Source organism: Neophocaena asiaeorientalis, unplaced genomic scaffold (genome assembly GCF_003031525.2).
Source record: "Neophocaena asiaeorientalis asiaeorientalis breed wild unplaced genomic scaffold, Neophocaena_asiaeorientalis_V1.1 scaffold188, whole genome shotgun sequence".
Classification (NCBI taxonomy): Eukaryota; Metazoa; Chordata; class Mammalia; order Artiodactyla; family Phocoenidae; genus Neophocaena; species Neophocaena asiaeorientalis.
The window spans coordinates 3,445,610-3,468,114 of NW_020174156.1; the positions used below are offsets into that span (position 1 = coordinate 3,445,610).

The following is a 22,505-nucleotide window of genomic DNA, read 5'->3' on the forward strand; positions in this document are numbered from 1 at the left end:
CCCTCTAAGTGTTGCTGATGCGTGTTAAAGTTTGAAGACATGAGGTTAAAGTTGTGGTTCAAATTCTGAAGTGTTAATTCTGTACCCTGACCCTCACCCACATTATTATGTCCTCCATTGTTTATCAGAGATATTGGATAAAACGCCTAGCTGGCTCAGCTCCATTGCAACTTGAAGATCTTGAACTATTAATTTAGATTGAAAGTTTTTCAGTAGGCTTAAAAGGCATCTATTGCTCTGATTCCCAGCTCTATACAAATGAAATCCTTTCTTTCCTGACTCCTTGGTGATACCCTGTCTTTGGTTAGACCTGTTTCCTTACTGTACACTTCACTCATCCTTGTTCCTTTCCATCTCCATTTCTTGGCTCATACTGTGTTCCACTGCCTGGAATAAATTCTGGTTTTGCTCTCTACCAATCCAAATTGGTCTAAACTTGCAGATAATTACTATCTCCAAGAAGCTTTTCCTTAATCTCATCCCATGGGCATGAGAAAAAAAAAAATTCTGTCTCTTGAATACCCTTAAATGTATCGCCTAGAACAGCATTCCTCAAATGGAGTTATACAACCCCATCACCTGAAAGAGGTTTTTAAAAGTATAGATTCCTATGTGCCCCTCCCATTGACCTACTGAATCAGAATCTCTTGGGTGAAGGATATGCCTTTAGCCAGGTTCTTAGGAGATCCACATGCAGCTAGACAAGGTGTTTAGAAATCACTGAACTAGAGGTTGGGACATTTGTTCTGTAAAGGGTCACATGGTAAATATTTGGGGCTGATGAGCCATGCAATCTCTCTTACAACTATTGAATCAAACTTCAATCTAATTGCAGCTGTTACAGTACAAAAGCAATCATAGACGATATTTACACAAATGGGTATGGCTGTGCTCCAGTACAACTTTATTTACAAAAATATGGCCCGGGGGCTATAGTTTTCTGATCCCTGAGCTAGATTATTATTTAATTTAATAAAAATGAACTACAAGTCTAAAAGGTTACTCTGTACTCAGTAGTTGCTTTTGGAATGAACTAATAAATAAAGGAACCCAAAGTAATGTAATTGGTAGAACATTTTAAATTTGAACTAGACATTTATCACAAAGTAATGCTACTAGATGATCTTGACTAAAATTATGCTGACATATGGAAACTCTTGGTGGTCTGGGGAGAGGGATAATGGGAAGCATGGAGTATACATCTGAATTCTAATTCAGCCTGCTCATTTCTTGGTTTTCCATCTACAAATTATATTCTACCTAATTGATTCCTGACGAAAGGTTGGTTGAGGAGTAATTTGTTTAATGTTTTAAAAACGCTACATAGATCCTGAGTGTTATTGCAGAATAAGGTTTCTAAGGAAGAACCAAGAATAAGCAACACTAAACCTGTTTTTTATTTTTTTTTTAATTCCTAAGCAAAAGCTTTAGTTAAATGTCTCCTGGAAAGTGGCACTTTGCCCCCAACTCAAATGTCACTCTTCTCTCCCATTTTACTCAGGAAAACCTCAAGTATATCGTGTGGTGATATTGAAAGACGTCAGGATCAAAGTGTATTTAAAGTTGCTAAGGGGAAGCAGATGTTCCTTTTAGCTGGGCAAAAGATTCTCAGAGTTTCCAGTGAAATATAAACTTCTTGAAGGCCCCATGGGATCATGCCTTAAAATGTCATGGTTTTGTTTACTCCTCCCATATGCAAAACAGTGGTGAGATGGGTTGTTCTGGGAGAGATAGTGGAAAGTTAATGAGCTAGAAACAATAAGGAACTCTACTTGCAAAAAAATTGGAACGGATGTTATCCTTAAAAAAACAAACAAACAAAAAACAACAACAAAAAAACTAGGACAAGATTAGAATAGTCATTTCCCTCAATTCTGCTTTGTATATATCTTTAAACATCTATCTCTGAATTATCCTGGTTGGCTGGATTACCAATTAGTTTTCTTTAATACTTTTTGCTCTCATGTTTTTCCAAATAGAAGTAAGTTAAGAAGTTTTTACTTATCCCTTATAGATTGTACCTTTTTCACTACAGTTGGTAACCAAGAATTAGTTGCAAAGAAAAGAATAGTTGGTAGCTTTTAAACTTCAGCTGAAATCAAGGTGTGAAGCTAATGCTTTGAAGAATGATCTGGATGCAGACAATTATAATTTTCAGCCGGAAAAAATGCCCGGAGACTTGTATTTCATCCTGATCACAGTGGCATCAAGTAGCTGACCCTGTGGTGAAATGCTAAACAAATGTAGTATTTTGTGTATCGTATTTTCTTAAACACTTGAGAAGAAGGTAAGCCAAGGAAGATGAGGGATCCTACAAGGTTTGAGGCCAGCCTAAAGTTGAAAAGGGAAGAGGGGAAACAACTGGAATGTTCTTGGTTACTGAATTGCTGTAGAATGATTTCTATGTTAAGGCCACGGTTCAAGAGTGGTGAACTTTTTTTTGTTTACTCTTTCTGGGTAAATCAATGAGAGATTAATTGGTCAGAATTGAAATATGACTATAATGTCTATGGATGTTTAAGCATACAATCAATGAGTTTGGTTTTCCATACATTTTGTTGAAGTTTGTTAATTTAGGACTAGATCCTGGAACCATTATTGGGAACTAAGGCAGTTATGAATAGGTCTAGAGAAGGAGACTGTTTTTTTTTTCTGTGTCACTCATGGTTTTATGTATTTTGGTTAAGTAATAAATCCATAAAGTTAATTATATAATTTTAAAGAGTGGGATATATTTTGAGGAATTGTTCCTCCTTGAAATGATGACATAAGCATCACTTGATCACACAAATATTTTTCTTACAAAGCTATTGAGCTTGAGGTCAAAGTTAAATGACATTTTCCTGGGATAATCTCCACTATTTGCTAACAGAATCACTTTCCATATTCACTTCCAAATGTCTACATCTCAACCTTCATAATCATAATTATCATCACAGCTAGCCTCCTCCTCTTCAACATTACAGACACTGTTGCTCCTGTATCAATTTTGATGTCCTATACTATACTGCCCTTTTTTGTGCATGTGCTTTTGATGCCAGGAAAGATATCTGAGAAGGAGACTATTTGCTTTCTCTGGGGCATTTATCTGAGGGATTGTAAGGAAGGCTGGCCAGTCTTCATTTTGCAAGGCAGAGGGAGGAAAGAATATCTGTTACATCTGAGTAATACAAAGACGTCTTAGACTATAAGCAGCTCATTCTAGGAACCATTTCTTAATCACATTTTCATGTCCAGACCTTGAATAGAGATAAAAAACACAGCGGAGATTCTTTGCATGGATGAATGCCTCCCACATATTAGGGCATAGAGTAGAATTAAAGGCCCATCTTTGAAATAGTAATGGTGGTTACCGGCTCGTCTTTCCACCTCATCTCAAGGAATTGGATGAATTATTCCACCTTGTTAAGTAAAGTGTCATTGAGTCAAGATTTGTGAGAGCTGGAAGGCACCCTCACTATTCCATTTATGTAGATGAAGAAACCGAGATTCGAAGAAAAACATTTTTCCCTTAACACCATTTTCGTTGTTGTTTTTACAAACATCTATATAGAACTTTTCAGTTTACAAAGTTGATTCTATTGTCATCGATTTCGTTTGATCTCTCTAAGAACCCTACCCTGTACAGTAGTCCCACTGCACCCATGGATTCCATGACTGATGGAATCTGCGGATGTGGGAGCCGCAGATACCGAGGGACAACTGTACTCCGCCATTTTATTAAGGGACTTGAGCGTTCACTGATTTTGGTATCTAACTGGGTTCTGGAATTATTTCCCCAGACACAGAGGGACGTGCGCACTGTTACGATAATAAATTCACCTTAAGAGATGAGAAAACCGGCGTTTAGGGAGATGAAGTGAAACATCATCCTTGCCTTCTCCCTCTTTTCATCCGTTATGTCCCTTCAATCATTTAATCCAGTGGAGGTTAACTCTTAAATATCGCTTGAATCTTTTCATGTTTGTGTATTTCCACCACCCCTGATATTGAGCAAACTGCCTTACATTTTCCTCTTGATCACAGGACAGCTCATTATTGACACACTTGATACCAGGTTTGACCCTGACTCCCACTCTATTTCCAGATATTCTGAAACAAAAATAAGATCACATTACTGCTCAGTTTAAAACTTTCAGTAAATCCCAGGGTGCATATCATCCATGCATGGCAGAAAACTCCTTTAGATCCTCTGCCTATGGATTTCCCCTCAGCACTTACACATCCTGTTCTTGTTCTCTTCCTCTATGTCTATATGCTGTTTTCTGTTTTACAGTTCTCAATGGGTCAGATGATAATGGGAGAGCAGCTCTTAGCAGGACAGGGAACATCTCTTTCAACTTGAAGATGCATTCCTCGAATTCACTTCAATCTCTACTAGCTAGCATTGTGCCAGATATTTGGTAGACACTCAGCAAAGTTTTGCTGAATAAATGCATGATTGAAAGATGGGTTCCTTTAGTTCAAAGCCAAAGTTGCAGTATCTTGATTTACTGATGGCAAGGGGCATGATTTACTTTCCCTGGAATTCTTGACATATATAATGTGATCAAAATGGAGGTTTTGTTTAGGGATTTTTTTTTTCCTCTAAATCTTTTCTAATATTCTTTAATCAGTTTATAATTTATAGGTATTGGTTGGCCATCTTTTGTAGAATATATATGTATATATATATACATATATATCTCTCTCAAATAACTTGACTTTTTAGGGTATTTAATGAATATACTATTAATACTATTAATTTATTAAATCCAGTGTAAGTTGTGAACGTGCATGAATAAACAGTAGAAAGCCTTTTTTTCTGAGTTTCACAGGTGTTACTTTTCTTTTGAAGTGTGAAACATTTTAATATATGTCTGTTGTTATATTGCTGATGACAGTTCCATTTCATCCACTATTTGAGGTGTGAAAAGAAGGACACCTTTTTCATTAGCCTTCCATCTGGTCACGTTAACATGGACATTTACCTTTAGCAATGATTACCAAGTTCTCTTTTCTGGTGAGTATATTAATGGTGTGTTAATATATTTCTCCTTTAATCTTTTCAGGAGATAAGCTTATCAATTTGTTAATTGACCTCCAACATGCTTGAAAATTAGGAATAATAAACACATGAAAATTAATGCCTGTTTATATTGAACAGAAAATTCTTGGCATTGAACAGATTTTTGGCTCATGTACCATTCATACAATTCATTCCACTTTTTTTACATTAGCTTTTTTTTATTAAAAGCTTGAAAAATTTGCATCTGCAAATCATAACTGAGAAGTATTTTTTTCCTTACAGATCTTACACCTTTGATTTTATTTTATCTACCAGTTGGTTGGCATTGATATGCCTTTCATTAGCACTTTTGTTTTCACTTCCAAAGTGTTGGTCAGCTATGCTAGGCTTGAGTATTCCTCTTTTGATGGTACTCTTAAAGCTAATAGAGGTGAGAGTGGCAGGGAAGAAGGAGGAGGAAGGTACCCTTGGAGGGTTAACTTGGAGGGCATGACCCAACCAGCTGAGTTGAATGCTGGGCACTGTTACAATCAGGCACATCAGCCTGGGCCCTCTTGATTCCTGAGTAGGTGTCTCTTGAACTGGGATGGGAATGTGAAGGATAGATGGTGGCAAATCTGGGTGCGGAGCCTATACCTGATGCAGATAGTGTATTGTATGATGTAGCCTGTATTATTATAACAGAGTCCAAGGATCAAGAAGTGTGGCTCAATTGTCTTGATGAGTAATTTCACAAATGGCGACTACTAGTCTTATTTGTGCCCAGCTAGTTCCTGAGCTAATTCTGACAGAGCAAAAGATATTTTGTTATAGCCACCTCCCCCGTGGCTACCTCCAGCCCAGATTGTGGGCTCAGATAGAGTGATTTCCATAATCGAGGTCTGCTGACCTAGCTGTGACTGAGCTGTGACACTGGTCATTTTTGTCGCCTGCTGCACAACCTCTAAACTGTTCACCACCTGCACCAGGCTCTGAAGTACAGCCTGTGAAGTGCAGCCCGTGAGTCACATCACTTCTTACCATACTCTCCTCCACGTTATGTTCGTCTGGCTGACCCTGTTGTCTGTCTGCCCAAGTTTGCATTGCTGAATCCTAATTTACTGGTTTACTTCAAACCAAGCCAGAACCGTCTTGTATTCTACAGCATGCCATTAGCCCCAGATATTTATCGGGGTCCTAACATATATACGCCTGCCAGGATGATGGCTGCTGCCTGGGTCTCTCCCCATTGTGCCCTTCAAACAACCCAATAGTCAACTACTAAGTCTTGTCCCTTTGGATCTTCTTATCTCCCCCCAGAGCTTGTTGCTGCAGGTGGGTCAGTTACCCTAATCCCTGCTCTTGAGTAATTAGATGTCTCTGCCAGTTCCTCCTAGCTTCCCTCATCCTATATTGCTAAACATCCGTCATGAATCCTGCCCAAGTTAGCTTAAATTCCAAAGGTTCTAAAACCCCATTAGTGTGCTTGGTTTGTCCATTGATTTGTAGGTGACAAATACGTGTCAAATGGATTTGTCCCCAGAAGGCAGAAAATAATATGCTCTAGAAGCAAAGAAACCTTTGGGAGCCTTAGGCAGGAATGAAGCTTTCAGAACCCCATGAGCTTTCTAATCTTATTTTTAACGTACAAGATTTTCTTACCTGTCACAGGACTGCTGCCATCAAAAGCTTTGTTGTTATTATGTGTCAGAGCCTTAAAAACTCAAGGTTAACAGCAGGAGTAGAGTCATAGTCCAAACAGATAAATTAAGCACAGGCCCCTTGGATGTGAGAAAGAGGTAGAGCATAAAGTGTCATAGGCTGTCTAAAAGGCCCCTGTCTGAATGGGTATAGAGGTGGTCTGAGACACAATGACTTGTGCCTGTGTATAATGGGCCCTGCAAATGACACAGGGAAGGAGGAGGATCATTCAACTGGATTGTGGCACTGTTCTGAGTGGAGTAATGTCTGAGGTAGGTTCAGGAGGTACGGTGATTTAGATTGCTGGGAAAGATGCAAGCAGGATATAAGCGATTCGGAAGTTTCAGGTGGACACTAAAGATCAGAGAATATGCATTTAACTATTGGGAGGTGTTTTAGGCTGTATTTATTTTTTATTTTGCACTTAACTTCGCCATCAAATTATTGTACAATGCCCCAACAGATGGAGTTAAGAAAGTGAAGTTATTTTTTCTAGTTTAGATTTTCTGAAAGTGAATTCCAAGAATTACCTGCATCACTATCCCCTGGGTGCTTGTAGAAATGCAGATTTTTGTGCTCCACCTGAGACCTACTGAATGAGAATATGGAGGGTGGCATCTGTGAATCTGTCCTGATCCTATGTACTCTGATATTTGAGAATAGTTTTTGAGGACCATTTAATTTTTTTCCATCAGGGCAAGCTTCTGAGAACCTTGTATATATAACATGTAGAATGGGTTCTGTTTAGAAAAAGAAGCCAATGACAAAGTTTTAAAACATTTTGGGGTATGGGGAAACGCTTTTACTCTATGAATATACTTTTGGCCTTCAGAGATTAGAATAAGTCTACGTCTACCATGGAGAGGGCATAAACAGACAGGTAGGCAGGGTGGATGATAGAAGATCTGGGAGCATCCTGGGTAGCCAAAGAGGCTCAGGAGGTCTTTAGGAATCAGAAAGACACCCAAAAACTAGTATTTATCCTCTGGGTTTCTATTTGTTAGGTCTTGCAAGTGATGAACCCTAAAACAACTTGACTAGGGTTAAATTTGTAACTAGCCACCTCAGGATTGTTTGAGGGTTGTGTGGAGCTACTACCACCAGAAATTATTGTCTATGAATTTCCTCATTGAGGAATTCAAATTCATTAGAATTGGGGAGAATAGAACCACATAGCTGGGATCCGGTGCCCTGAAACAGGGTTATGGATCCCCTGGATGACAGAAAGTAGTTTTGTGTGGCTGAGGAATGATTATCTAGATAGGCATGGTGCAGTATGGTAGTTACTATCTAGTAGTAGCAGTTTAAACTTATTAAAACTAAGTAATAATAAAATTTCAGTTCATTAAGTCACAGTAGCACATTTCAAGTGCTCCGTAGCCATGTGTGGCTACCACATTGGATAGTGCAGATACAGAACATTTCCATCATTGCAGAAAATCCTGTTGGACAGCACTAATTTAAAAGAGCTAGCTTTGGGACTTCCCTCGTGGCGCAGTAGTTAAGAATCCGCCTGCCAATGCAGGGCATACGGGTTCGAGCCCTGGTCTGGGAAGATCCCACATGCTGCAGAGCAACTAAGCCCATATGCCACAACTACTGAGCCTGCATGCTACAACTACTGAAGTCTGCGTGCCTAGAGCCTGTGCTCCACAACAAGAGAAACCACTGCAATGAGAAGCCGGTGCACCATAATGAAGAGTAGCCCCCACTCGCCGCAACTAGAGAAAGCCCGCGTGCAGCAAGGAAGACCCAACGCAGCCAAAAGTAAATAAATGAATGAATGAATGAATTAAATTAAATAAAAGAACTAACTTTGGTGGGGATGGCAAGCAGGAATGTTTTTATCTGCTGAAAGACACTGGCTAGTATAGGGTGGGGAATGTGGACCAGGAAAACAAAGGTAGCCTCAGTGTTGAAAGGATAAAGTCTAATTCTGGGTGAACCAGATTTGGCTACTTTCAGCCTGGAAAACCTAAGCATCTATGTAGTGTCACTCCAGTTTATATCTGGGCCAGTTCCCAAGGTGAATTCCTGATGCTGTTCTGATTCCATTGAGTATCTGCTTCCTTATTTGAAAGGGGTGATGCAGGGGGGTAAATTGACATGGTGGCCCACTGGGAAATGTGCCTGTGAATGTAAGAGGCAGCTTGCCCTGTTAAGTTACTAACCAGGAACCAACTGGACTTTCATATTTTGATTAGAAAAACTAAGTCCCTCTGGAGGTCCATGTAAGTACTAATCTATCCAAAGAATGCAGACTTGGGAGGAACAGGAAAGAAGGCAGGTGCTTGCTTCATCCAAGCATCCCAGAGAATCTAGGTTCTGGGACTGAGCTGGGACTAGTCAGCCAAACCAACCAAAACCTGAAGGAAGAAAGAATGCCAGGGCAGCTGGACCACCCAGAATCCTCCCCAGTGATGATGAGTGTGGGCAGAGAAGAGTGGAAGAAATACAAGAGGGTGAGCCAGATGTTTTTAGAAAAAATAGCTCTCTTTGTTTTTGTTCAGAGTCTCCTTCCTTGCCAGGACTCTGATATGAGTACATCTGAAAGGGGCTGCAGCTGGGGAGGGATGTAGCACCAGAGAATCAAAGTCAGCCTTTCCCCAGATAACTAAGACCTTCTCTTCTCAGGCCAAGCTTGTCTGACAGTCTCATTCTGTGTACGCTCCTTCCCAGGAGACTCTTCAGTTCCTGAAGCAAACAGTCTCCTGGTAGACTCACCCTTTCAGGCAGCCAGACATGGCTAAATATTAGTAGCAAACAGTGCAGCTGGAACTCCTGCTATAAGATTCATTGGCAGCCTGTCATGTGCCAGGAACTTTCAGGGATATTATTTAGTTGATTCCTCATAATGAACCTATGAGAGAGGAATTGTAATCTCCATTCCACAAAGAACCAAACTGAGGTTCTCAGAAGTCAAATAACATGCTTAAGTTTCCTGAACTGTACTGGTAGATAGAGGATTTGAACCCAGGTATATTTGGTATCAAAACCCACCTGCATTGCTGCTACTAAACTACATTGTCACTCGGACCTAATAGTTAGTCCTTAAAGTTTGAGGCCTAGCTCTTCCCATTGTAGGATTTTGTCCTTGCAAAAAGGAGGATCGGGGGTTTCCCTGGTGGCGCAGTGGTTGAGAGTCCGCCTGCCAATGCAGGGGACACGGGTTCGTGCCCCGGTCCGGGAAGATCCCACATGCCATGGAGCGGCTGGGCCTGTGAGCCATGGCTGCTGAGCCTGCGCGTCTGGAGCCTGTGCTCCGCAACGGGAGAGGCCGCGACAGTGAGAGGCCCGCGTACTGCAAAAAAAAAAAAAAAGGAGTATTGTGAGTGGCAAGATATGATGTTTAATTTTATATGTTGATTTGATTGAATCATGGGGTGCCCAGATATTTGGTCAGACACTATTCTAGGTGTTTCTGCCAGAGTATTTTTGGATGAGATAAACATTTTAATTAGTAAAGCAGATTGTTCTCCATAATGTGGTGGACTTTGTCTAATCACTTGAAGACCTGAATGGAACAAAATGAATGGCCTTCCTGAGCAAGAAGGAATTCTCCGGCAGACTGCCTTCACACCTCATCTGAAGCATCAGTTCTCTGGGTCTCCAGCCTGCTGGCTCACACTTCAGATTTGGACTTGCCAGTTTCTATAATCATATGAACCAGTACTTTATCATAATCTCTTTATATATAAATATGCACAGCCTATTGATTCTCTTTCTCTGGAGAACTCTGACAAGGGATAGAGGGAGAGTGAGTCTCCTCCATATGGAACAAGATTCACGAGGCTGGGTCTTGACAGGCACCCCTACCTTAGTTTTAGTTACTACAAATACTCCTCAAAGCACTTAAAATTAAATTTTTATACATTTAGGAATTAAAATTTAGAAATTAAAAGCAATGAGTAGAAATAATTTCAAATGGAAACCAGGTATGAATCTCTTTTGCCTAGGCATCTGTCTTTTCCCATATGGAAGATTCAGAATTTCATGAGGCTAACCTAGATTTATACAGATAAAATTCACAATGATCCTACAAGCCAAAGAACAATCTTACTTTGTGTGTGAGGTATAAAAGTTCAGTAAAAATTCAGTACATGAGAGAGCAACTGGAGCAGATTTGGAAACATCATCCAATTTGCACATTGGTCAGCACAATGCCAAGTCTGAACCAGGCCTCCGGTGAGAGCTGTAAGCAAAGTTTTCATAGCCACTCCTTTCCTAGTACAGTTGACCCTTGAACAACATGGGCTTGAACTATGTGGGTCCACTTATATGTGGAGTTTTTTCAAAAGTAAATGCTACGGTACTATACGCCCTTAGTTGTTTGAATTCCCAGATGCAGAACTGCGAATACAGAGGAACTGCATACACCAAGAGCTGACTATTAGTCATATGCGGATTTTCGACTGTGAGGAGGGTCCACTCCCATAACCCTCGCCATTGTTCAGGGGTCAACTGTAGCTTGCCTCTGCTTGTGCTGTTGTCTGGGGTCATCGTAGTGGGTCATTTACATCTTTCCATCTCTGTGAATGTCCCACTCAAAGCAGTGATCTAGTTAAATGACTTTCTTTAATCATTTTCTAGGTTAGACAGTGAGGATTTAAGTCAGCTTTATAAAACAACAACAATAACACAGATGGAAACTATTAAAAGTTTTGAAGAGGGATAAAAAAAGAAAGAAATGCTCACTTTAAATGTATTATGAAAGGAAGAGAGACTTGTAGATTTACGTGTTTGGCACAATACATTTTTTCCATAGAAATTTAATTATAAATGGTATTGAGGATCTAAATCTGAGCAACTTAAATAAATTTTTGTTAAACTGAAGTGCACTTTCACATGCAATAGACTAGGGCATACTTTTAGAATGTAATCCTTACATTAAATCGAGAAGAGTTTATATAAAGATATGGACTGTGTGTGTGTGTGTGTGTGTGTGTGTGTGTGTGTGTGTATACATATGGGAATCTTTGATGGAAGCCTCCTCATCAAGCCCCACATCCAATCTATCAGCAAGCCCTGTTGCTTCTGTCCTTAAGTCCACTGACCTGTCTCTATTTCCACTGTAACTACTTAATCCAGTTACCGTTATCTTTCTAATTATGCAATAGTCTCCTAACACGTGGCTTCTCTATCACATGCCATGTTTATTTCCTTGGTAGCACTCAGCACACTTTGTATTTATTAAATGAAATTGTTTATTCACTTGTTTGTCTGTCTGTGTATGTATACTCTTAGTTCCTTGATACAAGACCCTGCTGCTGCCCTGTTTTTTTTTTTTTTTTTTTTTCGGTACGAGCATGTGGGAATCTTCCCAGACCAGGGCACGAACACCGTGTCCCCTGCATCGGCAGGCGGACTCTCAACCACTGCGCCACCAGGGAAGCCCTAGAGTTCTTTACTCTCTGTGGCTTCAGGCCTCCACTGAGGGTTTTGGAATGTATCCCCTGTGGATAAGGGGGGACTACTGTACTATATAGTTGGTGCCTGGGGCATAGTTGGTGGCCAGTAATTATTTGTTGAATGGCAAATTTACAGAACAGATAAATGAGGAAGCAGTTAGTTGTTTTTAATAAAGAACTCACCAGAAGGTTTTTTGTTTGTTTGTTTGTTTTTAATGATAGCCACATTTTGGGTCATTTAACATACTTTATACACACAAATATAATTCATATGAAAATTTTAAAGAGTCTATGATATAATGTGAAGTGCATCGGAAATTATTTTGCAGTAAGTTGAATTCTGACTTCTATTCATTTGAAATATATACTTACACTTTTCCTGATTTAAAAAGGAAAAATATATACAACCATTTGTATCTTTTTCCTCCCTTCTTTCCTGCCTTCCTATCTTCTTTCCTTTCATCTATCTATCTCCCCATAACTTATTTACACATAGGAATACCTTCTTTTATGTTATACAGGTGTTTAAGAAAGTTTCTTGAGCACTGAAATTTTCTAAATCAAATTATATTATGATTTATTTTGTTTTATAGATACTTTATCTTACTTTCTGACTGATTTTCTACTGTATGTAATTTCTAATTACTATCCTCTATCCCACTCAAATCTGTAAAAATTATATATTTATACTTATATGCACTAGAGGAAATACTATGTAAAAACAACTCAGAGTTATTTTGTAAATAAAAAATTATTAGGCAATGAGAACAATTTTCACCTCCTGCATCTATTGATGTTTGGTTATATTTAAATTTTCTTGCACCATCTTGTTTTCTGAAGGCAGATCATACCTAGCTCCTCTTTCCTTGTAGGGTTTTGTAACACAGATGAAAAATGTAGGTTGAGATGGAACAACGAATAAAGCGTTGAGGGTTGTGTTCTTTATTACATAGACTTAAACAAAAAAAAAAAAGGTTCTGTATATGTTTAAATCCTCAACTTGGGGATTTGTTTGAAGTCTAATTCCCAGGCCAGTCTCAGGATGCTCTGGCTTCTGTTGTGGTTGTTGAACTGGCACAGATTCTGTATGCATTACTTATGCCTTCTTGGAGTCTGAACTGAAAGCCTCATGGATTTAGAGATGGATTAACGCTGGCATTTGGGGCATTACAGATGGAACACCACGGAACTTTATTTCAAATAAACACAATGCATATATTTCATTTGTCTTCTTTTCAGTGGTTCATGAAGGTGAAAAGGAAAAAATATTTTTCTGCTTCTGTTGAAATTAAATTACAGAAATTATATGACCATGATTTTAAAGATTTAGGTTCACACATTTACATAACAAATTTCTCATAATCAACTAAGTTAATTTTAATTCTCTGAGCTAAAATGTTTTAATGTGTTTTTTGCTAAGATCTATTATTCACTGAAAAGCAAACAGGGTATCAGCTAATTGTGTTTTTTCACCGGTTTGGCTGAGCTATTTAAATGAGTTGTACGCCGACTTATTTTATTAGTCCAAGTATTCAAACCTGATTAATATTTGGACAGTATTTAGTTAGCAGTATGAAAAAGAATTTTGAAACTTAGCCCTGTCATATTTTAGGAAACAGTTAAAAAATGTGAAGTAGGATAACCTCTAAACTGTTTTTCATAGAACAACTAAAGAATTAGCTCAATTTAAAATATATCATAAGTCAATTATGAAAGAACAGTTGAAACACACGCATGTGATGTAGTTTTGTGGAAAAAACATAACCACTGAAACCAAGAGATACGGATTCAGATCCTGGCTTCACTACAGTGCTAGCGGTTCAACCTTTGTGCAAGTTATAGAATTTCTCTGAGTTTCAGTTTTCTCAGCTGTAAAATGAGGTAATCATACCAATCTCATAGACTCACTATGATGTAATGAGATACATATGTGGAAGTGCCTAGCAAGAATAGAATTGCAAGATATAAAGGAAGGCATGAAATAGGAAGTGAAAGGATGAAGGACGGAGAAGTGAAGGGAGTCTCTTCTTCCCAACTCCAAGCTTCCCTACAACCCTTTTTCCCAGGCCCTTTCCCTTTCAGTGGCTCACCTTCTCCTGTCAGCAGCTGTCTGCCTTTTCTAATACAAAGTCAGTGGGGCTTGCTCTTACTCAGATCTGTATAACAAAGGCCATGAGAAGTAGGACTCCTCAGTGGCTTCCTGGTAGGGGGACAGGGCAGTCCTCTGCATGGACACAACTTGCTTCTTCATTTTCCTGTCTTCCTCTTTTTCTCTTTTTAAATCAGACCAGAACATGATGACCTTCTTAACTCTTCACAAGCTGATGGCTTTTTAGTAAGAGGGTGACTGAAAGGGTTTAGGCCAGAACTGTCCAATAGAAACAGAATGCGAGCCACGGATGTGAACCACATGTGTGATTTTAAATTTCCTACTAACCACATGAAAATAAAAAGTAAAAAGAGACAGGTGAGATTAGTTTTAATAATATATTTAACCCAACATATCCAAAATATTTATATTTCATTATATAATCGATATTATAAAATTATTAATGACATATTTTGCATCCTTTTTTTTACATTTCAATTTGGACTAGCCACACTTCAAGTACTCAATAGCTACATGTATCTAGTGGCTACTGTGTTGCATAGGGCAGGTTTAAGACTAATCCTCCCCCCCTTTCTGCCCCACCCCTACTGTCTTAAAGCTGTCTGTGAATTTTAGGAATAAGCTAAATCACCAATTCCAAATTCTTCATATCAGGAAAGTGAGACCCAAACAGATAGCAAATTGTCCAACATTATTGTCCAACTGGTGAGTGCCACAGCCAGAACTCAAACTTCTTTTTCTGACTCAATCCATTGTTCTTTCCAATTAAACAACTAATTTATGAATTACAATTTATAAACAAAGCTATTGGAGCTCAGATAAATGAAGTCACAGTACAACTCACTGGGAGGAATTGATAAATTCCTCAAGGAATAAAATGACACATTTCTGACAGGATTATGTGATAGGGTGGGTAATGCACCGACACCTTAATACCATAAGAAGCTAGTCTTCTGAATTTTTTGCAAAAAGAAACCTGGAGGCCTGGTTTGCCATGGGAAAAGAAAGTCTGTAAAAATCCGTTAATATTTCATCTTCACATTGGTGTTAATGACTCTTGCAGTACATAGTACTATACCTGGCCCATAGAATCTCTCACAAACATTTGCTAAATCGCTTTAAGCACTTAGTAAATAGAATAAGATTAAAACTAGAAGAAGTATTGGGAACCATTTAGTGTAAACTTTACAGAAGACAGTGGTGGCAAAGTGCCCAATAACTCAACAAATTTTAGTACTTTCCTCCTCCTTTTAATGTTTCAGATGAGAGAAGTGACTTGCTCAAGGTCACACAGCTGCTAATTTGCAGAATCCAGGTCTCTGTATACTGCCTAGTGACTTTTTTAAAGACATAATTTTGATTCCTCTAATTAGACAGACTTGAATCCATAGCTAAGCCATGTCTTGTGAATAGAGGGAGTTTGGAATCTCAAGATATGACATCTAAATTGGAAATTTGGGCAAGCATTTACTGAGCCTGAGAGAATTGTCTGTTTCTTGAGAGTTTTGTTAAAAAGCTACAGGAATACAATTATTTTGGATTTGTTTTAGCGCTCTGGTATTTTTAGAATTTCCCCATAAACACCTCCCATGAGGAATATACTGCTCTTGGCTTGCCACGGTACTTCAGGATGCCTTCAGCAAATGCAGTTGACAACTTGACAAGACATCTGGATTCGTGTGTTTCTGAGAAAGCCCAGGTGCTTATTCAAGATATTCTTGCTTTCTGACTCTTCAGTTTGAGTAATGCTTCCCCTCTTTCTTGAGTTCAAACAATTTCCTAGCACAGAACCTGGCCAACTGTCAAGATAGAGCTATTTCTGCCCAAACACACTGCTAGGCTCCAGACTGCTAGCTGTTCAACACAGACTCTGTGTTTCAGATAATTGAGGGCATGTTTGTAAAGCAAGGGCCGTGGCAGCAAGGCGCTGTGGAGTGGCATCCACGCTGAGAAATTTGATGAAATCAGGGCACCATATAACTTGGTCTAGCACAGTGATGTTGCTCTGAGAAGTGAGGTGGAAGAAAATATCCCCAGGATAAAAAGAACAGGATGAAAAATCCTGGTTAAAAAACAAGATATGGATTTTTTCCTTCCCAGACAGATTGTGAAATAGGCTTTACTTGTTCATTGGGGTCTGGTAATGAAAGTTGACAGGATATTAAGGTTATTTCAGGTTCTGCTGTCTCCCAGGGTCACATAGCCTTCTGTTATGCATGTTAATCCATCTCAGCATTCCTGCCAGGAGCTGCCTAAGTAGGGCAATCGGTTTAGTATGCACCCTTCCCCTTTACAGTTTCGTTGAGAGGCAAAACCTACCAATTAGCAGAATATGCATTGAAAATCGAGTGATGTTTTTCTATTCTGAAGACATAGCAACACAATTTGTGATTAATAAATGATAAATCCAATTACTATTTCCTCAGAAAAGCAAAGCAAAAAGAAGAAAGCCGTATCTCCCTCTTCTCCCCATTTATTTTTTTGGTATGTGCATGTGCACATATGTACATATGTGTATGCATATAAAACTACATGGTGAATTTAGCACCATAGACTGGAAATACTGGTTGGCTCCTGCCAAGCCCAGCTTATATTCTGTCTTTCCTCCTCTTTAGCCATACTGCTTCATCTGCAAACACCACCAGCTATCCCATTAGCTGTGGAAAGGGAACAACATCACAAAGAAAATACTGGAGATGTAACTAAATCTCGGTGAAAGGAAGATTGCAGAAGTGTGATTCTAGAACTAATCCATTAGTAACTGTGTGTCCCCACCAACAGACATTATTCTGGACAATTTCTTGAAAGAGATCGGAAACTTCTTGTGGTTATAAAATAACCAGAACAACCCATTCTTGTGGTTGTTGTTATTTCAACCTTAAGCTGATTGTTTTCTGCACAACTGATGACAGTAATGGCAAAGGCAAAGACTTTGGAATTCACCTGATTGGGTTAGAATCCAGCTTTACCACTTAATGAATGTGTGACCACAGGAAGTTACTTAACCTCTCTAATCCCCAATTTTCTCATATGTAAAATGAGGACAGTTGTTCTTATATCTTAGGATTCTTATAAAGGTAAATGAGATATACTGTTTGGGTCTGTAATTGGTGATCTATTAATGGTCACTACAGTGATGCTGAAGATAAATTAGTTAGTTTAGTTCTAGTGAATTGTTGCCACCTTTTGCCTGCTTCTTAAGGCTTATGACATTATACCGGAACAAGGATGCTATGTGCCCAAACCCAAGTGGTCAGTGTAGAATAAAAATATATCTCTTTTTGCCCACATTTATCTTTGAGTAAAGTCATAAAAATGAGTTCCATTCCCTTCTCTTTTGGTAAAAGCAAAATGTATTCACTCTTAAGTGGCTGTTAGAGGGCTGATCTCTGTACAGCCCATTCTATATAATAGGTACTCAAAACTCATTCACTCTATAATGGCTTAATATTTTCTGTACATTGACTATGGTGGTATAGGCTCCTAATAAAACATTACATCAATTCTCGAACCTCTGAATCTTTGAAGCAGATGTTTTCCTAACATCCTGTAAATACTCCAATCATCTCAAACTGCTGGGATTTCACCTTTGTACCATTTTTAGAAATGTGCCCATTGAGTAATGGGCCTGTCTGATCTGTTTGACGTTTATTGGTGCTCAATGTATAGCAAGGTTGGGAGGTGTAGCAGAGCACGTTCTAAATAAATCAATGGAAGAAAGCAAACTAAATCACAGGGGGAAATTACAGTGTCCAAATCATTTATACCCTGGTGATTACAGTTTCACCTGGGTCCAACTGATGTCACACAAGAGTCTCCAAAGCCCTAGGAATCATTTGTCAACCTGACTAAGCCTGCTCATCCATGCTTCCACACTGCATCCACCGCGGCGGTAGAGACAATAGTCTAGTGCAGGCAGGTTAATTAGCAAGGAGAGGAACATGTGGAGAAGAAAATGGACTAGAGTTGGAGGGGTTCTGCACCATTTCTGCTATTAGCTAGCTGTGTGTTCTTAGGGGAGTCACTGTATACCTCTGGACCTCAGTTTCCTTAACAAGAAAATGTATATATATCTTTGTGTATATGCATGTGTTTTTGGAAGTGTGTGTGTGGGAGATTGACTGGTTGTAATTTTCATAGTTTCTAAAGGATCAGAACCTCTGTTTCAATTGTTATCTAATTCAGAACTCAATATAGAAAACTGATAAAAGCAGAATTTATGTTTGGGGAGAGGGACCCAGAGCAGACTGGACATCTACCCATATCCTATGGCAACTCCAAACAGACTTTCATAGATACCTAGAGTTCTCCAGTCTATGTGTGATTACATGATCTGTAAGGTCTCACCAACTCTATAATTTTATTTGAGTCTGCGGCAAATTCACCTGCACAGATAAAATGTTGGACTTAAGCAAATAATTTATTAATTTTTAATTTATTAATTATTTTGCAAATTATGCAAATAATGTATTAAAGTAGTTGGTTTCAAGTCTCAAGAGTCTGTGGTTTAAGGTCCTGTAGTTTTTACTAATTTAAAATAAATGAATAAAAATATCCTTTGTGTAAAAAAAAAAAAAATATCCTTTATGTTTTGTTCCTACCACCTATATTACTCATGTAACAAATGGCCAAATTGTGTTCATTTAAAACTGTAAGCTCCTTAGAGAGTCTCCTTTCAGTTAGGATGGAGAAAGTCCCAGTAGACATTGTTCTCATCCGGATAATGAGAATAAATTTAAAAATTTAAATTTAAAATAAATGAATAAAAATATCCTTTGTGTTTTGTTCCTACCACCTATATTACTCATGTAACAAATGGCCAAATTGTGTTCATTTAAAACTGTAAGCTCCTTAGAGAGTCTTCTTTCAGTTAGGATGCAGAAAGTCCCAATAGACATTGCTCTCATCCGGATAATGAGAATAAGTTGGATCATCTACAAAATCATAGATTTGTTTTTGACCCATTAGAGACTTGAGGAATATGAATCAAATTCCAGGAAACACAAGTTCTTCCTAGGAGAGTAGAGAGAACCAGAGATGCCTTGATACTGGTGGAGGAGTGTGAGGTGGAGTGAACCTGACACAGACTGGGGTAAGGAAAAACTAGGCAAACTTTTAATGAACTTTTAACAGTTGCTTTTGGGGTGGCATAATGGATTAGGATCCTGAGGACTCCAGGCATAGAGCAAGTCTGTATCTAGCCATCAGCTCTCTCCCATGAGCTTTCACCAACAACATGGGGTACAAGTAGATTGGAGACAGAGAAGTAGACGAGAGAGGGATCTCTCTGAGCATAGGAGTCCCGCACAAAGTGGAAAGTAGAAGGCTGCTGAAGGTTGGGACTAGGGCAGCAGGGCAGAGGGAGATCTCCCAGGCACAGGAAACTGGAGGTGGGACTGAAGAGCAAATCAAATTCCCCAGCACCTTAAAATTAGAGAATGGGCTGTAAAATAGAGATTTCCAGAGTCTCACAAGTCCTCAGATTTCAAGACCAGCTGAAAAGAAAGTCTCCATCCTGCCCTCAAAACATATGAAGCCAATAGTGAAATGAATATAACTGTAAAAAAGGCAAGACCCAATTCAGAGATAGAACGAGCACAGAATACTAACAGCTTGACAGAAGACGAGAGACATCCTTTCTGGGGAGGGGTGGGATTCAAATAATTTTTACTTCAGAGGGGTGGGGTACAAATATTATTTACTTTAGTCTCCACTATTATTTTACATATAACGTCCAGAATTTAATTTAAAAATTACGAAACATTTGAAGAAACTGGAAAATGTTAACCGTAATCAAGAGAAAAAAGGCAGTAGAAACAAATCAACACATGTCCCAGATGCTACAATTCTTAAAAAAAAAGGACTTTAACCATGTAGAATCAAAGATAGTTTTTTTCAACAGATGGTACTGGAATAACTGGACATCCATGTGCAAAACAAACAAAAAAAGAAATATATAGTCACAGACCTTATACCCTTCACAAAAATTAACTAAAAATGAATCATAGACCTTAATGTAAAATGGAAAACTATGAAACTTATCCTCAAAGATAAGATAGGAGAAAACCTAGATTACCTTGTATATGGTGATGCCTTTTTAGATATGATACCAAAGACACAAGCCATGAAAGAAAAAAATTGATAAGCTGGACTTCATTAAAATTAAAACCTCTTCCCTGTGAAAGACAATGCCAAGAGAATGAGAAGATGAATCATAGACAGTGAGAAAATATTTGCAAAAAGCACATCAGATAAAGGACTGATAACCAAAATATACAACAAACTCTTAAAACTTAACAAGAAAACAACCCAATTAAAAAATGGGCCAAAGACCTAAATAGGCACCTCACCAAAGAAGATAAACAGATGGGGAATAAGCATATGAAAAGATGCTCCACATCATCTGTCATCAGGGAAATGCAAATTAAAACAATGAGATACCACTTCACACCTATTAGAATGTCCTAAATCTTGAACACTGACAACACCAATGCTGGCAAGGAAGTGGAATAACAGGAGCTCTCATTCATTGCTTTGGAAATGCAAATGGTACAGCCACTTTGGAAGACACTTTGGTGGTTTCTCACAAAACTAATGTACTCTTACCATACGATCAGCAATTGCACTTCTTGGTATTTACCCAAAGGAACTGAAAACTTATGTCCACACAAAAACCTGCACATAAATATTTATAGCAGGTTTATTCACAATTGCCAAAACTTGGAAGCAACCAAGGCATCCTTCAGTAGGTGAATGGATAAATAAACTGTGGTACATACGGGCAATGGAATATTATTTAGTGTTAAAAAGAAATGAGTTATTAAGCCATAAAAAGACATGAAGGAATCTTAGATACATGTTGCTGAGTGAAAGAAGCCAATTTGAAAAGGTTACATATGGTGTGATTCTAACTATATGACATTCTGGAAAAGGTAAAACTATGGAGACAGTGAAAAGATCAGTGATTGCCAGGGGTTGGGGGTGAGAGGGATAAATGGGCAGAGCACAGAGGATTTTTAGGGCAGTGAAAAGACTCTGTATGATACTTAATGATGGAAACATGCTATTATACATTAGTCTAAATCAATAGAATATACAACACCAAGAGTGAACTGTAATGTACACTGTGGACTTAGGGTGATTATGATGTGTCAGTGTAGGTTCACCAATTATAACAAATGTACCACTCTGGTGAGGATGTTGGTAATGAGGGAGGCTATACATGGTTGGGGACAGAGCGCTATATTGGAAATCTCTGTACTTTCCCCTCAGTTTTGCTGTGAACCTAAAACTGCCCAAAACATAGTCTGTAAAAAAAATAGCCATGCCTCACACATATGTGGAATCTAGAAAAATGGTACAGATGAACCTATTTGCAGGGCAGGAATAGAGATGCAGATGTAGAGAACGGACGTGTAGATGGGGTGAGGGGAAGGAGGGGTAGGATGAACTGGGAGATTGCAATTGACATATATACCCTACCATGTGTAAAACAGATAGCTAGTGGGAACCTGCTGTGTAGCACAGGGAGCTCATCTCGGTGCTCTGTGATGACCTAGATGGGTGGGTGAGGGGATGGGAGGGAGGTACAAGAAGGAGGGATTATATGTATACATATAGCTGATTCACTTCACTGTACAGCAGAAACTAACACAACATTGTAAAGCAACTATACCCCAATTAAAAAAAATAGCCATGTAAATATATTAAAGTATTAATGGAAAAGGTGGACAAGAAACTGAATACATACAGGGAATCTTAGCAGAGAAATGATAGCAGCAACAAAAACAAATAGAAATGTTATAAAATGGAAAAAATGAATAAAGAATTTATTTGATAGGCTTAACACATCATGGTATTTTGTGTTATTTTTTTAAAGTAGTTTCTCTAGAAGTTACAATATATGTTTATATGTTATCACAGTCTACCTTCAGATCATATTAAACTACTTCACAAGCAATGTAAAAACCTTATAACCATATAATTCTATTTATACCCCTTATTCTTTTTGCTCACGTTATCATACATTTTACTTTTAAATATGTTAAAACCTTCAGATCACTGTTATTAATTTGTTTTAAATGGTCAACAGCTTGATTCAGGCCTTTTTTTTTTTTTGCGATACGCGGGCCTCTCACTGTTGTGGCCTCTCCCGTTGCGGAGCACAGGCTCTGGACACGCAGGCTCAGCGGCCATGGCTCATGGGCCCAGCCGCTCCATGGCATGTGGAATCTTCCCGGACCGGGGCACGAACCTGTGTCCCTTGCATCGGCAAGCGGACTCTCAACCACTGTGCCAC

General features: G+C 38.7%; 1 long non-coding RNA gene across 1 annotated transcript in view; it reads left to right on the forward strand.

Moving 5' to 3' along the window:
- LOC112406360 (uncharacterized) overlaps nucleotides 1–22,505 on the forward strand; it is a 223,409-nt gene that overhangs the window by 170,014 nt on the left and 30,890 nt on the right. The window lies entirely within an intron of this gene.